General features: G+C 42.6%; 1 pseudogene; it reads left to right on the top strand.

Annotated features, from left to right (window-relative positions):
• The first annotated feature begins 805 nt into the window (after positions 1 to 805).
• Positions 806 to 4066, top strand: LOC120052162 (annotated as a pseudogene).
• The last annotated feature ends 11383 nt before the right edge of the window (positions 4067 to 15449 follow it).

Here is a 15449-nt window from a genome sequence, read left to right on the forward strand (position 1 = left end):
TAAACCTAATAACCAAATAATATTAACAATAACATGAACTACAAAATTCTAATTGGACTACGATTGCATAAACCATTATTTGATGTAGCCGTGATTAGGCTGTGTTAGGAAGTGATGTCACTCCTAGGAAATGATGCAAAGATGCAATTAGGAAATGTATCTTTATGGATGTAAATGTTAATTTACCGGCATTACAACAGTAAACAAATTACTCGTTCCACGATACAGAATTGTAATTTGCCAAAGTTAACTTATTTGATAGTTAGCCTACCGTTAATAGCCTACCATGAAGCCTTCACTTTTTCGGCACAAGGCTACTTGAAAAAAATCTTATCTGCAGTCGCAGATCTGGCATAAGCACTGGGTCATCATGTTTATGCCATCTGAATATGTCCCAGTGTCCTCAACAACATTGGAGGTGATAGGTCAGGTGGGCATTTATATCACCTAGAAAGTTCTATGTATGAGATCATTTAAGTGGCAAGCAAAAAACAAACACACACAGTTATCCTTCAAAGTGTAATTGACATCACTTGTGTGCATGCGCGCATCTCAAACGTCTTCCTTTCCTCGTCTACACTGATTCATAGTCACTAATTAGGGGGTGAAACAACAGGTGAAAGCAATAGCCTAATGAATTATATATCAGGAATTGGATTTCAGCTGTCGCATTTCATTCATAGGACTGATAATGCAAAGGAGAGGACACCACTTCATACTATAGAGATCCACCCTGTTTGCGTTTCTTTGCTATTAGCCTGAATATCGTCATTACGCCATGGTGCAAGGGACATTGCAAGAAAGAATGTGGTTTTACGAAGAACAGGCAGGTAAAAGTTTGGCAGGTGAATAGATAAAGCCACAATTTATAAAGCAAAATATGTAATTTCTCAGGTAGCATATGCGATGCATTTATACTTTGAACCATCTTTTTTCTCATGCAAATTTGAAATTAAATGTATTTGTAAAATTATATCAACTTAAATGACCTAATCTAATAGGGCCAGATATGATGCCTGGGACTCTTAACTCAAGTCAGGTTGGTTAAATTTACATTCTTGTCCCCAGCCACTTGGCCTAGACAGCACATGTTCCCTATACTTTGTATTCCTACTACTCAACCATGTTTTTGCTATATTAACTGCTTGCTTAATGTTAGTGAGAGCACTGACGATCTAAAGTAGCCATACCCAGTGACAGTGTTTTGCATTGGTCATAGGTATTTTTATTAGTTATGAGTTGTGGTTACAATTTGGTTTGTTCCTTGACAGAATGTGGTCTTCCGCTTGGCTAACCTCCCCATGGTTAGTTCAGCGTGTGCACTCGTATCTGTCTGGTATTGTGACACCAAGCGCAACCACCCCTACATCAGATCGTTGTGTACGGTGGTGGAGATTAGTGTGATGACTTTAACCTCCGTAGCCTTTAACAGTGCCACCCCCATCATCATTAAGCTGGAGCCCCAAAGTAAGTACTTTGATTCTGTCATCTTTCCAGTTTTTCTACTTATGGAATCACTTTGGACCAAACCAGTGCTTGAATTGTGACAATTCTGTCTCACACCAAATCCAACCCCTATGCTGTGCTCCCACAGTTTCCATTGTGAATGATCTTGCATGCAAAGGCCTGGATAAGCTTGAGAGTAAGTTGCCAGTGCTTCAACAGCCTTCACAGCAGGTGAATTCAATCTTCAAATATGTCCCAATCCTCTATTGGCTGTCCTTTGTGACAAATATATTGTTACATTATTGTAAGAACTATTTCTGTTCAATTATCATTATCACCCAGATTGTGTCAGATGTGAAGAATATAATGATGGAGGCCAAAGATGCTGTAGCCGTTGCTGTCCACGGAGCAAATAACTGCATGTATTACACCCTGACTGGAATGGTTGCGACGACAAAAGGAGCAAGTGGTGGGAGAGCCAACATTGTGTCCCTGGAACATGCTGTCCAGCTGGTTAGTGTGGGACTGGAATATGCACTGAGCCTGTCAGAAACCCTGGTGGACCAAGCCCTTCCTCTGACCGATGAAGAGATGGGTGAGTGGAGCTAATACTGGAGTGTATTCATTAGTGGCACACCATAGCGAAATGTAGCAAAATATTTTAATGGAAGTGAGGGGCTATTTACACCAGCATATCAAAGTGTAGTCAACAATGTTTTGCACCTTAACTATGGCTTTCCATGGCCTCTGGAGACTTATACTGACAGAAATGAAGGGCAACTGAAAGCTGTGTTCTCTTGTAATCTCTCATCACACCGACTCTTCTGTCTTTAGAAGATGAGGTCAAGACTGTGAAGGGCTTTGACGTTGCCGCCGCCAGGCCCAGCTCTCCTGTCCGACTGGTTTCCCTCACTGTCAAGCTGTGTAGACGAGCATACCACCAGGCAGAGGAGAAGATGCGCTCTGTCAAAGTCTGCGGTCAGAAATCCCTCAACTTGCTTCAGCACACCATGCACTTGGTAAGCCTGGTAGATGCTTAAACCAGTTTCTCTAGAAGTTCATTTGGGAGAGGGACCCATTGATAGGATTTGGTAGCATAATAGTTTCAGGTCAGTTTGGGGTCCTGGTTTGATTTGGTTTGCTGATGTCAATGTTGTGAACAGTGTGTCCCATGGTGGCTGTGGGGTTATGGTATGAGTAGGCATAAGCTACAGAAAACGAACGCAATTTCGTTTTATTGATGGCAATTTGAATGCAGATACAATGACGAGATCCTGAGGCCCATTGTCGTGCCATTCATCCACCACCATCACCTCATGATACTGCACAGCCCCATGTCGCAAGGGTCTGTACACTTCCTGGAAGCTAAATGTCCTAGTTCTTCCATGGCCTGCATACTCACCAGACATGTCACCCATTGAGCATGTTTGGGATGCTCTGGATCAATGTGTATGGCAGCATGTTCCAGTTCCCGCCAATATCCAGTAACTTCACACAGCCATGTAAGTGGGACAACATTCCACAGGCCACAAACCACTTGATCCACTCTGTGCAGGAGATGTTGTGCTGCATAAGGCTGGTGGTCACCAGATACTGACTGGTTTTCTGATCCACCCCCTACCTGTTTAAGGTATCTGTGCCCAACAGATGCATATCTATATTCAGTCATGGATTAGGGAAGAATGAATTTATATCAATTGACTGACTACTTTTATATGAACTAACTCAGTAATCTTTGAAATTGTTGCATGATGCATTTATATTCAGTATAATCCATGTTCTTTGAAATTCTTGAAATAGAAATGCTACTTTGAGTCTAAAATGTCCATTATGCTTCTGATGGAATTAATGTGTGCAGGACAATCTTGGTGTCTTGGTGGAATGGACTAGTAACGTTCAAGAGAAGGAAGACAAGGAGACTGAGGTATTATCAAATCTATTTACTAATGTACTGTTGGTGGAAATGTCTTAAAGCTGTGATTATTACTGTTACAAGCTTGCTCTAGGTGTTCTCAAATTCTTTCCCTAGAAATTGGCTCATATTCAAGTGGCTAATTGAGAAATCCTTACTGAAAACATTTCAGTACCAGAATTAACATGTTAAATAAAAAATAATTGTGCTCAACCATGCTGTTGCGTTTCCCAGACCAAGCATTGGTTGTGTTCGCTTGCATGGTTCAGCAGAGTCCCATATAAAGCAGTACATAACCTCTTTCTCCAGCGGGTGTTTATCCACAGCCTGGATGTCTCTCCCAGTGTGAGTCACCAGTTGCAGAGAAACTGTCTGAGCCTGGCCTGCAGCCTACAAAGTCTCCCCCGCCACCTCCAGCAGCAGGCTGTGTGTTTGCTGCTTTCTGCCTCACAGATCTTAAACAACTTTAGTTCCACTGACCCCCACCTGGTCATCAGACCTCAGGGCAAAGTGAGCGGTTCTCTGGATGCCATCCTGGACTACCTGGTCCACAACATGCCGCTCAATTGGCTGGTGGGGCCCTGGTGCCCTCAGCCGCCGCCCATTACTCCAAGGGCCCAGACATATGGTCAGAGGAGGAAGAGGCCTGCCAAGAAAACAGGTGTTTTTGACCGTGGGTGTACTGTCACACCCTATGAACAATATTGATGTGGTTCGTGTTGGGAGTCAGTCATCTCAGATATATGTAGGCTTCTGAAGTGCAGTGGTCGGTTTTTATTAATATTTGTCTAACACACAGCATGTCAATGCATTTGACTTGTGGGCATATAACGTTTAATGGACTTGGGTCAATAGACTTTGTTTGGGGTTTCTGTCACTGCAGTACTGCAAATCAATGTGTGGATGGCCCTAGACTTTGTATGCTTCATGCTGTGGAAAGAATCTGTTAAACCACAATAAATGACAATGCAAGTTACTTCCTTTGGCCTTGTCATTCATGTTTGGGTGCTGTTCCTAAATGTTATATCAAGATGACATGTAGCAATAGAACAATATTTACAAAGAAATGCCCTGGTCTAGGTTGATGGCAAAAACATGACCCAATGTGAGTGCCCCAGTGTAATAGAGCACAAGTTTTGCCTTTTTGTCATTGCTAAACCTGTTTTGCTTGACAATGGCGAAAATACAAAGATCTGGGAACAAATCTGTGACCAGGCTAGGTTTCTTGTGCATCTTAAGGAAAAAAAATAGGTCTTGATCAAGGTCATTGATCAGTTAGGAACTTTCCTCACCTGGTTGTAGAGGTCTTTATTGGATACTCATTGAAAAGGAAATGCCAACCAGCAGACTCCTGCCTTCCAATTCAGTTTTACACCCCTGCCTTAATGCCACAGTGGCCCTTCCCGTAAGGTATACTGTATTAGACCTTACACTGCTACCTGGGTAATATTCATATGCTTACTCGGTGCACCCAGACTGTGAATGGTGTTGATGGGGTACTGTGACTGTGAACATGAATATGAGTTCACACCAGTTAACCATATGCTCATTGGAGATAAATGTGAAACTTCTGACAAGTTTGAGGTGCTTCCTTGTCCAGATTAGTTAGTGCCAGAGCTGGTCTGAGATGGAGACTGACTGGTACAGATGCGAAGAGTGATGGCTGAGACCCCAGTTGCGGTAGTCTTACCATCAGTGAGACATCAGTTCAGTCATGATGGCGGGTTCTAAACTAACATATGGAATTGTTTTTAAGATCATTTAAGGATCATTTAGCTTGTGATTTTGAATTTACGACCCCTTTAGGGATCAAACAATTATTTGATTAAACATTGAATTTGGCCGTGTGTGCAGGTGGACAAACCTACAAATTTGGCTATTTTGGCCACACCCTTTTCTGACAGGTAAAACACACACATTGGCAGTAGAATGGCCTTTACTGAAGAGTTCAGTGACTTTCAATGTGCCACCTTTCCAACAAGTCAAATTTCTGCCCTGCTACAGCTGCTCCGGTCAACTTAAGTGCTCTTATTGTGAAGTGGAAATGTCTAGGAGAAATTACAGCTCAACTGCGACGTGGTAGTCCACACAAGCTCACAGAACGGGACCGCAGAGTGCTGAAGAGTAAAAATGAGTTCACCGAGTTCCCAACTGCCTCTGGAAGCAACGTCGGCACTAACTTTATCGGGAGCTTCATGAAATGGGTTTCCATGGCCGCATACAAGCCTAAGAACCATGCGCAATGCCAAGCGTTGGCTGGAGTGGTGTAAAGCTTTCCTCCATTGGACTCTGGAGCAGTGGAATCACGTTCTCTGGAGTGATGAATCGCTCTTCATCTGGCAGTCTGACGGATGAATGGGTTTGGCGGATGCCAGAAGAATGGGGCTGTTCATGGTTGGTCTAGGCCCCTTATTTCCAGTTTAGGGAAATCTTAACGCTACAGCATACAATGACATTCTAGACAGTTCTGTGCTTCCAACTTTGTGGCAACAGTTTGGGGAAGGCACTTTCCTGTTTCAGCATGACAATGCCCCTGTGCACAAAGTGAGGTCCATACAGCAATGGTTTGTCAAGATTGGTGTGGAAGAACTTGACTGACCTGCAGAGAGCCCAGACCTCAACCCTATCAAACACCTTTGGGATGAATTGGAATGCTGACTGCGAGCCAGTCCTAATTTCCCAACATCCGTGCCTGACTAATGGTCTTGTGGCTGAATGGAAGCAAGTCCCCGCAGCAATCTAACATCTAGTGAAAAGCCTTCCCAGAAGAGTGAAGGTTATTATAGCAGCAAAGGGGGGATCAACTCCCTATTAATGCCCATGATTTTGTAATCAGATGTTAGATGAGCAGATGTCCACATACTCTTGGTCTTGTAGAAATGCATTGAACAGATTCATACATGGGAAAAACAGAGAAAATGATCAAGAGATATAAGTAAATGTACACTACCGGTCAAAAGTTTTAGAACACCTCATTCAAGGGTTTTATTTTGACTTTTCTACATTGTAGAATATTAGTGAAGAAATCAACTATGAAATAACACATGGAATCATGTAGTAACCAAAAAAGTGTTAAAGAAATCTACATCTATTTTATATTAGAAATTCTTCAAATAGCCACCCTTTGCCTTGATAGCTTTCCACACTCTTGGCATTCTCTCCAACCAGCTTAATCTGGAATGCTTTTCCAACGGTCTTGAAGGAGTTCCCACATATGCGGAGCACTTGTTGGCTGCTTTTCCTTTGCTCTGTGGTTCGACTCATCCCAAACCATCTCAATTTGGTTGAGGTTGGGTGGTTGTGGAGGCCAGGTCATCTGATGCAGCACTCCACTCTCCTTCTTGGTAAAATAGTCCTTACACAGCCTAGAGGTGTGTTGGGTCATTGTCCTGTTGAAAATGAAATGATAGTCCCACTAAGCCCAAACCAGATGGGATGGCGTATCGCTGCATAATGCTGTGGTAGCCATGCTGGTTAAGGGTTCCTTGAATTCTAAATAAATCACAGACACCGTGTCACCAGCAAAGTAACCCCACACCATAACACCACCACCTCCATGCGGTACGGTGGGAAATACACAAGCAGAGATCATCCGTCTCACAAAGACACAGCGGATGGAACCAAAAATCGCCAATTTGGACTCCAGACCAAAGGACAAATTTCCACCGGTCTAACGTCCATTGCTCTTGTTTCTTGGCCCAAGCAAGTCTCTTCTTATTGGTGTCCTTTAGTAGTGGTTTCTTTGCAGAAATTTGACCATGAAGGCCTGATTCACGCAGTCTCCTCTGAACAGTTGATGTTGAGATGTGTCTGTTACTTGAACTCTGTGAAGCATTTATTTGGGCTGCAATTTCTGAGGCTGGTAACTCTAATGAACTTAACCCCTGCAGCTGAGGTAACTATGGGTCTTCCTTTCCTGTGGCGGTCCTCATGAGAGCCAGTTTCATCATAGTGCTTGATGGTTTTTGTGACTGCACTTGAAGAAATGTTCAAAGTTCTTGACATTTTACAGATTGACTGACCTTCATGTCTTAAAGTAATGATGGACTGTTTCTCTTTGCTTATTTGAGCTGTTCTTGCCATATTATGGACTTGGTCTTTTACCAAATAGGGCTATCTTCTGTTTACCAACCCTACCTTGTGTTGGTAAAGTAGGGGAATAGCTTTAAAACACTGAAGTGCATTTTGGGTAACATAGTAAGGTAACTTTCGGTTTTGATGCAATTGTGTGACGGGGATGTAGCTGAACTGTGAGCTACGCTCGTTTTGCTCCGTTAGCCCACTATTTTATTTTGTCATTTGCTATGAGACGCAATATAACTCGGGTGTATCATGTTTCCATTGATCATCCTTGATGTTTCTACAACTTGATTGGAGTCCATCTGTGGTAAATTCTATTAATTGGACATGATTTGGAAAGGCACACACACCTGCTATGTAAGGTCCCACAGTTGAAAGAGCATGTCAGAGCAAAAACCAAGCCATGAGGTTGACGGAATTGTTCGTAGAGCTCCGAGACAGGTTTGTGTCGAGGCACAGATCTGGGGAAGGGTACCAAAAAATATCTGCAGCATTGAAGGTCCCCAAGAACACAGTGGCCTCCATCATTCTTAAATGGAAGAAGTTTGGAACCACCAAGACTCTTCCTAGAGCTGACCGCCTGGCAAAAATGAACAATCGGGGGGAGAAGGGCATTGGTCAGGGAGGTGACCGAGAACCCCATGGTCACTCTGACAGAGCGCCATAGTTCCTCTGTGGAGATGGGAGAGCCTTCTAGGACAACCATTTCTGCAGCACTCCACCAATCAGGCCTTTATGGTAGAGTGGCCAGATGGAAGCCACTCCTCAGTAAAAGGCACATGACCGCCTGCTTGGAGTTTGTCAAAAGGCACCTAAAGACTCTTAGACCATGAGAAACAAGATTCTCTGGACTGATGACACCAAGATTGTACTCTTTGGCATGGATACCAAGCGTCACATCTGGAGGAAACCTGACACCCTCCCTATGGTGAACCATGGTGGTGGCAGCATCATGCTGTGGGGATCTTTTTCAGCGTCAGGGACTGGGAGACTTGATGTTACTACAACTTGATTAAGAGTATCTCTACCTCTCCTCCGGTCTCTAGAGAGTTGAAAACAGCAGGTCTGGGACAGGTAGCACGTCCGGTGAACAGGTCAGGGTTCCATAGCCGCAGGCAGAACAGTTGAAACTGGAACAGCAGCACGGCCAGGTGGACTGGGGACAGCAAGGAGTCATGCCAGGTAGTCCTGACGCATGGTCCTAGGGCTCAGGTTCTCCGAGAGAGAGAGAGAGAGAGAGAGAGAGAGAGAGAGAGAGAGAGAGAGAGAAAATTAGAGAGAGCATACTTAAACACTTACATAGATGGAAAAAAGCTGTCCTTGAAACAGTCTTGATATGTTCGTCAAAAGAGAGATCATGGTCCAGAGTAACGCCGAGGTCCTTCATAGTTTTATTTGAGACGACTTTACAACCATCAAGATTAATTGTCAGATTCAACAGAAGATCTCTTTGTTTCTTGGGACCTAGAACAAGCATCTCTGTTTTGTCCGAGCTTAAAAGTATAAAGTTTTCAGCCATCCACTTCCTTATGTCTGAAACACAGGCTTCTAGCGAGGGTAATTTTGTGGCTTCACCATGTTTCATTGAAATGTACAGCTGTGTGTCATCCGCATAGCAGTGAAAGTTAACATTAAGGGATCGAATGACATCTCTAAGAGGTAAAATATATAGTGAAAACAATAGTGGTCCTGAAACGGAACCTTGAGGAACACTGAAATTTACAGTTGATTTGTCAGAAGACAAACCATCCACAGAGACAAACTGATATCTTTCGACAGATAAGATCTAAACCAGGCCAGAACTTGCCCGTGTAGACATATTTGCGTTTACAATCCCTCCAAAAGAATGTGGTGATTGATGGTATCAAAGGCAGCACTAAGGTCTAGTAGCACGAGGACAGATGCAGAGCCTCGGTCTGATGTCATTAAAAGGTAATTTACCACCTTCACAAGTGCAGTCTGTGCTATGGGGTCTAAAACCAGACTGAAGCATTTCGTATACATTGTTTGTCTTCAGGAAGGCAGTGAGTTGCTGCGCAACAGCTTTTTCAAAAATGTTTGAGAGGAATGGAAGATTCGATATAGGCCGATAGTTTTTTATATTTTCTGGGTCAAGGTTTGGCTTTTTCAAGAGGCTTTATTACTGCCACTTTTAGGGAGTTTGGTACACATCCGGTGGATAGAGAGCCATTTATTATGTTCAACATAGGAGGGCCAAGCACATGAAGCAGCTCTTTAAGTAGTTTAGTTGGAATAGGGTCCAGTATGCAGCTTGAAGGTTTAGAGGCCATGATTATTTTCATCATTGTGTCAAGAGATATAGTACTAAAACACTTAAGTGTCTCTCTTGATCCTAGGTCCTGGCAGAGTTGTGCAGACTCAGGACAGCTGAGCTTTGGAGGAATACGCAAGATTTAAAGAGGAGTCTAATTTGCTTTCTAATGATCATGATCTTTTCCTCAAATAAGTTAATGAATTTATTACTGCTGAAGTGAAAGCCATCCTCACTTGGGGAATGCTACTTTTTAGTTAGCTTTGCGACAGTATCAAAAATACATTTTGGATTGTTCTTATTTTCCTCAATTAAGTTGGAAAAATAGGATGATCGCGCAGCAGTGAGGGCTCTTCGATATTGCACAGTACTGTCTTTCCAAGCTAGTCGGAAGACTTCCAGTTTGATGTGGCGCCATTTCCGTTCCAATTTTCTGGACGCTTGCTTCAGCGCTCGGGTATTTTCTGTATACCAGGGAGCTAGTTTCTTATGACAAATGTTTTTAGGGGTGCAACTGCATCTAGGGTATTGCGCAAGGTTAAATTGAGTTCCTCAGTTAGGTGGTTAACTGATTTTTGTCCTCTGACGTCCTTGGGTAGGCAGAAGGAGTCTGGAAGGGCATCAAGGAATCTTTGTGTTGACTGAGAATTTATAGCACGACTTTTGATGCTGCTTGGTTGGGGTCTGAGCAGATTATTTGTTGCGATTGCAAACGTAATAAAATAGTGGTCCGATAGTCCAGGATTATGAGGAAAAACATTAAGATCTACAACATTTATTCCATGGGACAAAACTAGGTCCAGAATATGACTGTGGCAGTGAGTAGGTCCAGAGACATGTTGGACAAAACCCATTGAGTCGATGATGGCTCCGAAAGCCTTTTGGAGTGGTCTGTGGACTTTTCCATGTGAATATTAAAATCACCAAAAATTAGAATATTATCTGCTATGACTACAAGGTCTGATAGGAATTCAGGGAACTCAGTGAGGAACGCTGTATATGGCCCAGGAGGCCTGTAAACAGTAGCTATAAAAAGTGATTGAGTAGGCTGCATAGATTTCATGACTAGAAGCTCAGAATGAATCAGCTGAGTCCCAGAAAGAGGGCCAATTATCTACAAATTCTATCTTTTGGGAGGGGCAGAAAACCGTTTTCAGCGGGAGGGGGCCAGAGACAATTACTCGATGCCGACACATCTTTCTAGCTGATTTACACGCTGAAGCTATGTTGCGCTTGGTGACCTCTGACTGTTTCATCCTAACATCGTTGGTGCCGACGTGGATAACAATATCTCTATACTCTCTACACTCGCCAGTTTTAGCTTTAGCCAGCACCATCTTCAGATTAGACATAACGTCAGTAGCCCTGCCCCCTGGTAAACAGTGTATGATCGCTGGATGATTCGTTTTAAGTCTAATACTGCGGGTAATGGAGTCGCCAATAACTAGGGTTTTCAATTTGTCAGAGCTAATGGTGGGAAGCTTCGACATCTGTTTTGCTTTGTCATTATGGGCTATTGTATGTATATTGACGACGGAAAAAAACTATTTAAATCATTTTAGAATGAGGCTGTAACGTAACAAAATGTGTAAAATGTCAATGGGTCTGAATACTTTTCCAAGTGCACCGTATAACAGCCATGTTCCCAACAACTGAACCTACAACCACTCAAGATGGAACAACTGCACCTTCATCTATAAGTGGTGAATATGTATTTTCTACATTATTGACTTGAATCAGCACTGTCACACTTCAATACAATAATCAGTCTTATCAGTATTACACTGAACTGCAATGAGTTTCCCTTTTGTCTGCTACAGTGGTGAGTTGATATTGTGTCTATGATGGTGGTCAGCAGGGTAATAAGTTGTTCTTGCTGTAGTATGTTGAGCACAAGACAAAGTCTGTGGTCCAAACAAGTAAAGATGGCGCCGACAGACATGGCAGCTCTGCCTCTAGCTCCTAAGCAACTTTGCTGTATTTAGTTTTTTGTCTGTAATTTCTTACATTAGCCCAGAAGGTTTTTTGATTATACATACAGCTGGAAATAACTTTTGGATATCAGAGCGGCGGTAACTCGCCAGCATTACGACCAAGAATACGACTTTTCCGAATTGGATTCTTAGTTCGTACCCCCCAGGGCAATTTAACTTATTCCAGAGTCTGCTCCAAGACGTCCCCGGTGGAGAAGAAGTATTCGGAGTGGACTTCTCGCTAATGTTCAGTCTCTGGACAATAAAGTAGACGAGCTCAGGGCGAGGATCTCCTTCCAAAGAGGCATCAGGGACTGTAACATACTCTGTTAAACAGAATCATGGCTCTCTCTGGATATAATGTCCCCGTCCATACAGCCAGCTGGGTTCTCAGTACATTGTGCATACAGGAATAAAGAACTCTCCGGGAATCAAAGGCGGTGGTGTATGTTTCATGATTAACTACTCATGGTGTGATTGTGATAATGTACAGAAACTCAAGTCCTTTTGTTCACCCGACATAGAATATCGCACAATCAAATTATGACCGTATTACCTCCCAAGAGAATTCTCTTTGGTTATAGAAACAGCTGTGCATATTCCCCTTCAAGCCGATACCATGACAGCCCTCAAGGACCTCCACTGGACACTGGAAACTACATATCCTGATGCCGCATTTATTGTAGCTGGGGATAATTTTTTTTTAAAGAAAATTTGAGGAAAACTCTACCAAAGTTCTATCAACACATTGACTGTAGTACTCGCGCTGGAAAAACACTCGACCACTGCTACTCCCCCTTCCGGGATGCCTAAAAGGCCCTCGCACGCCCTCCCTTTGGCAAATCTGATCACATCTCCATTTTGCTCCTCCCTTCCTATAGGAAGAAACTCAAACAGGAAGTGCCCATGCTAAGGTCAATTCAACGCTGGTCTGACCAATCGGAATGCATGCTTCAAGATTGTTTTGATCATGCGGACTGGGATATCTTCCGGGTAGCCTCTGAGAATAACATTGACATAAACACAGACACGGTGACTGAGTTCATCAGGAAGTGTATAGGGGATGGTGTTCCCACTGTGCCTATTAAAACCTACCCAAACTAGAAACCGTGGATAGATGGCAGCATTCGCACAAAACTGAAAGCACAAACCACCTTATTTAATCGTGGCAAGGGTACTGGGAATATGGTTGAATACAAACAGTGTAGTTATTCCCTCCGCAAGGCAGTAGAGAGAGTTGATACGTACGAGGCAGGGTCTACAGACAATCACGGATTAACAAGGGGAAAACCAGCCACGTCGTGGACACCGACGTCTGGCTCCCGGACAAGCTGAACACCTTTTTTTTTTTTTTTTGTATTTCACCTTTATCTTCTTGACACTAGGGGGGCGCCATTTCGACTTTGTAATATTTAGTTCCCAATATTAAACTGCCTCGTACTCAATTCTTGCTCGTACAATATGCATATTATTATTACTATTGGATAGAAAACACTCTCTAGTTTCTAAAACCGTTTGAATTATTTCTCTGAGTGAAACAGAACTCATTCTGCAGCACATTTCCTGTCAGGGAGTGAGATTTCAGAAATCGAGGTCCCTGTTCTGAGGCCAGTTTATAAGTCCCCATGTAAGCCATCGGGCTACATGCACTGCATACGTCTTCCTCTAGATGTCAGTAAGCGGGGAGAATTTGAATGGAGTGGATTGCGCAATCTGGGGCCCTTTATAAGACCGTGGAACGGAAGTACCGTCCTTTTCAACGGTGCGCCTGACGCATGAAGACATCACAATGGCGTCCTGCAAACGCTTTCGTTTTAGTAGTTCTATATCTCCGGTCATGTTTTTATTCGTTATAGGTGTTAAAGACATCATAAGGTAGTTAATTTAAACCGACTTAGCAGTTTATTGCGATTTTCTGGGATTACTTTGTCATGCGCTTTCACGAGTTGGACACCTCTCCAGTTGGCGGCTAACATTATTGGCTATTTCGACCGGACAAGAGGACATCTTTCAACCCAAAGACGATTGTTCTGGAGAAAGGACACCTTGCCCAAGATTCTGATGGAAGCTCAGCTAATAGTAAGCAGTCTTTATGCTGTTAATTCGTACTTATGTTGACAAATGTCAGATAATAATTCCGCCATGAATTATGGTGCGGTCTCGCTTTAGCGCACGCTGTATGCTTGAAGTAACGTTAATTTTAAAAATGTAACCCAGCGATTGCATTAAGAACTAATTTGTCTTTCAATTGCTGTCCAACCTGTATTTTTTAGTCAAGTTTTGGAATAGATACTGATTAGAATAGGTGCCTCTTCAAAGATTTCTCCTGCCATTTTCTGGGCAGCTTTGCTACTTTTCTCATTGTATAACCACGATTTGTGCCGCTAAATATGCACATTTTCGAACAAACTCTATATGCATTGTGTAATATGATGTTATAGGAGTGTCATCTGAAGAATTCTGAGAAGGTTAGTGAAAAAATTTATATCTTTTGGTGGTTTATACGTAATCGCTATGTTTGGCTTGAATCAATGCTGTTGTGATGTTTGCTATTGTGGTATGCTAATATAACGCTATATTGTGTTTTCGCTGTAAAACACTTAGAAAATCTGAAATATTGTCTGGATTCACAAGATCTGTGTCTTTCAATTGCTGTACGCTGTGTATTTTTAAGAAATGTTTTATGATGAGTAATTAGGTAATACACGTTGCTCTCTGTAGTTATTCTAGTCGCTTTGGTGAGAGTTGTGATGGTGGCTGCAATGGTAAACTATGATTTATACCTGAAATATGCACATTTTTCTAACAAAACATATGCTATACAATAAATATGTTATCAGACTGTCATCTGATGAATTTGTTTCTTGGTTAGTGGCTATTTATATCTTTATTTGGTCGAATTTGTGATAGCTACTGATGGAGTAAAAAACTGGTGGAGTAAAAAAAGTGGTCTTTTGCTAACGTGGTTAGCTAATAGATTTACATATTGTGTCTTCCCTGTAAAACATTTTAAAAATCAGAAATGATGGCTGGATTCACAAGATGTGTATCTTTCATCTGGTGTCTTGGACTTGTGATTTAATGATATTTAGATGCTAGTATTTACTTGTGACGCTATGCTAGGCTATGCTAGTAGCTTTTCTACTGATGGGGGTGCTCCCGGATCCGGGTTTGGGAGGTGTTAGAGGTTATTTAACCAGGTAAGCTAGTTGAGAACAAATTCTCATTTACAACTGCGACCTGGCCAAGATAAAGCAAAGCAGTGCGACACAAACAGCAACACAGTTACACATGGAATAAACTAGCGTACAGTCAATAACACAATAGAAAAAAAGAAAGTCTATATACAGTGTGTGCAAATGGCGTGAGGAGGTAAGGCAATAAATATGCCATAGTAGCAAAGTGATTACAATTTAGCAGATTAACACTGGAGTGATAGATGAGCAGATGATGATGTGTAAGTAGTGAAACTGGTGTGTAAAAGAGCAGAAAAGTAAATAAAGACTATGGGGATGAGGTAGGTTGATTGGGTGGGCTATTTACAGATGGACTATGTATAGCTGCAGCGATTGGTTAGCTGCTCAGATAGCTGATGTTTAAAGTTAGTGAGGGAAATGTAAGTCTCCAGCTTCAACGATTTTTGCAATTCGTTCCAGTCACTGGCAGCAGAGAACTGGAAGGAAAGGCAGCCAAACGAGGTGTTGGCTTTGGGGATGACCAGTGAGATATACCTGCTGGAGCGCGTGCTACGGGTGAGTGTTGTTAT

Source organism: Salvelinus namaycush, chromosome 8, assembly GCF_016432855.1.
Source record: "Salvelinus namaycush isolate Seneca chromosome 8, SaNama_1.0, whole genome shotgun sequence".
NCBI lineage: Eukaryota > Metazoa > Chordata > Actinopteri > Salmoniformes > Salmonidae > Salvelinus > Salvelinus namaycush.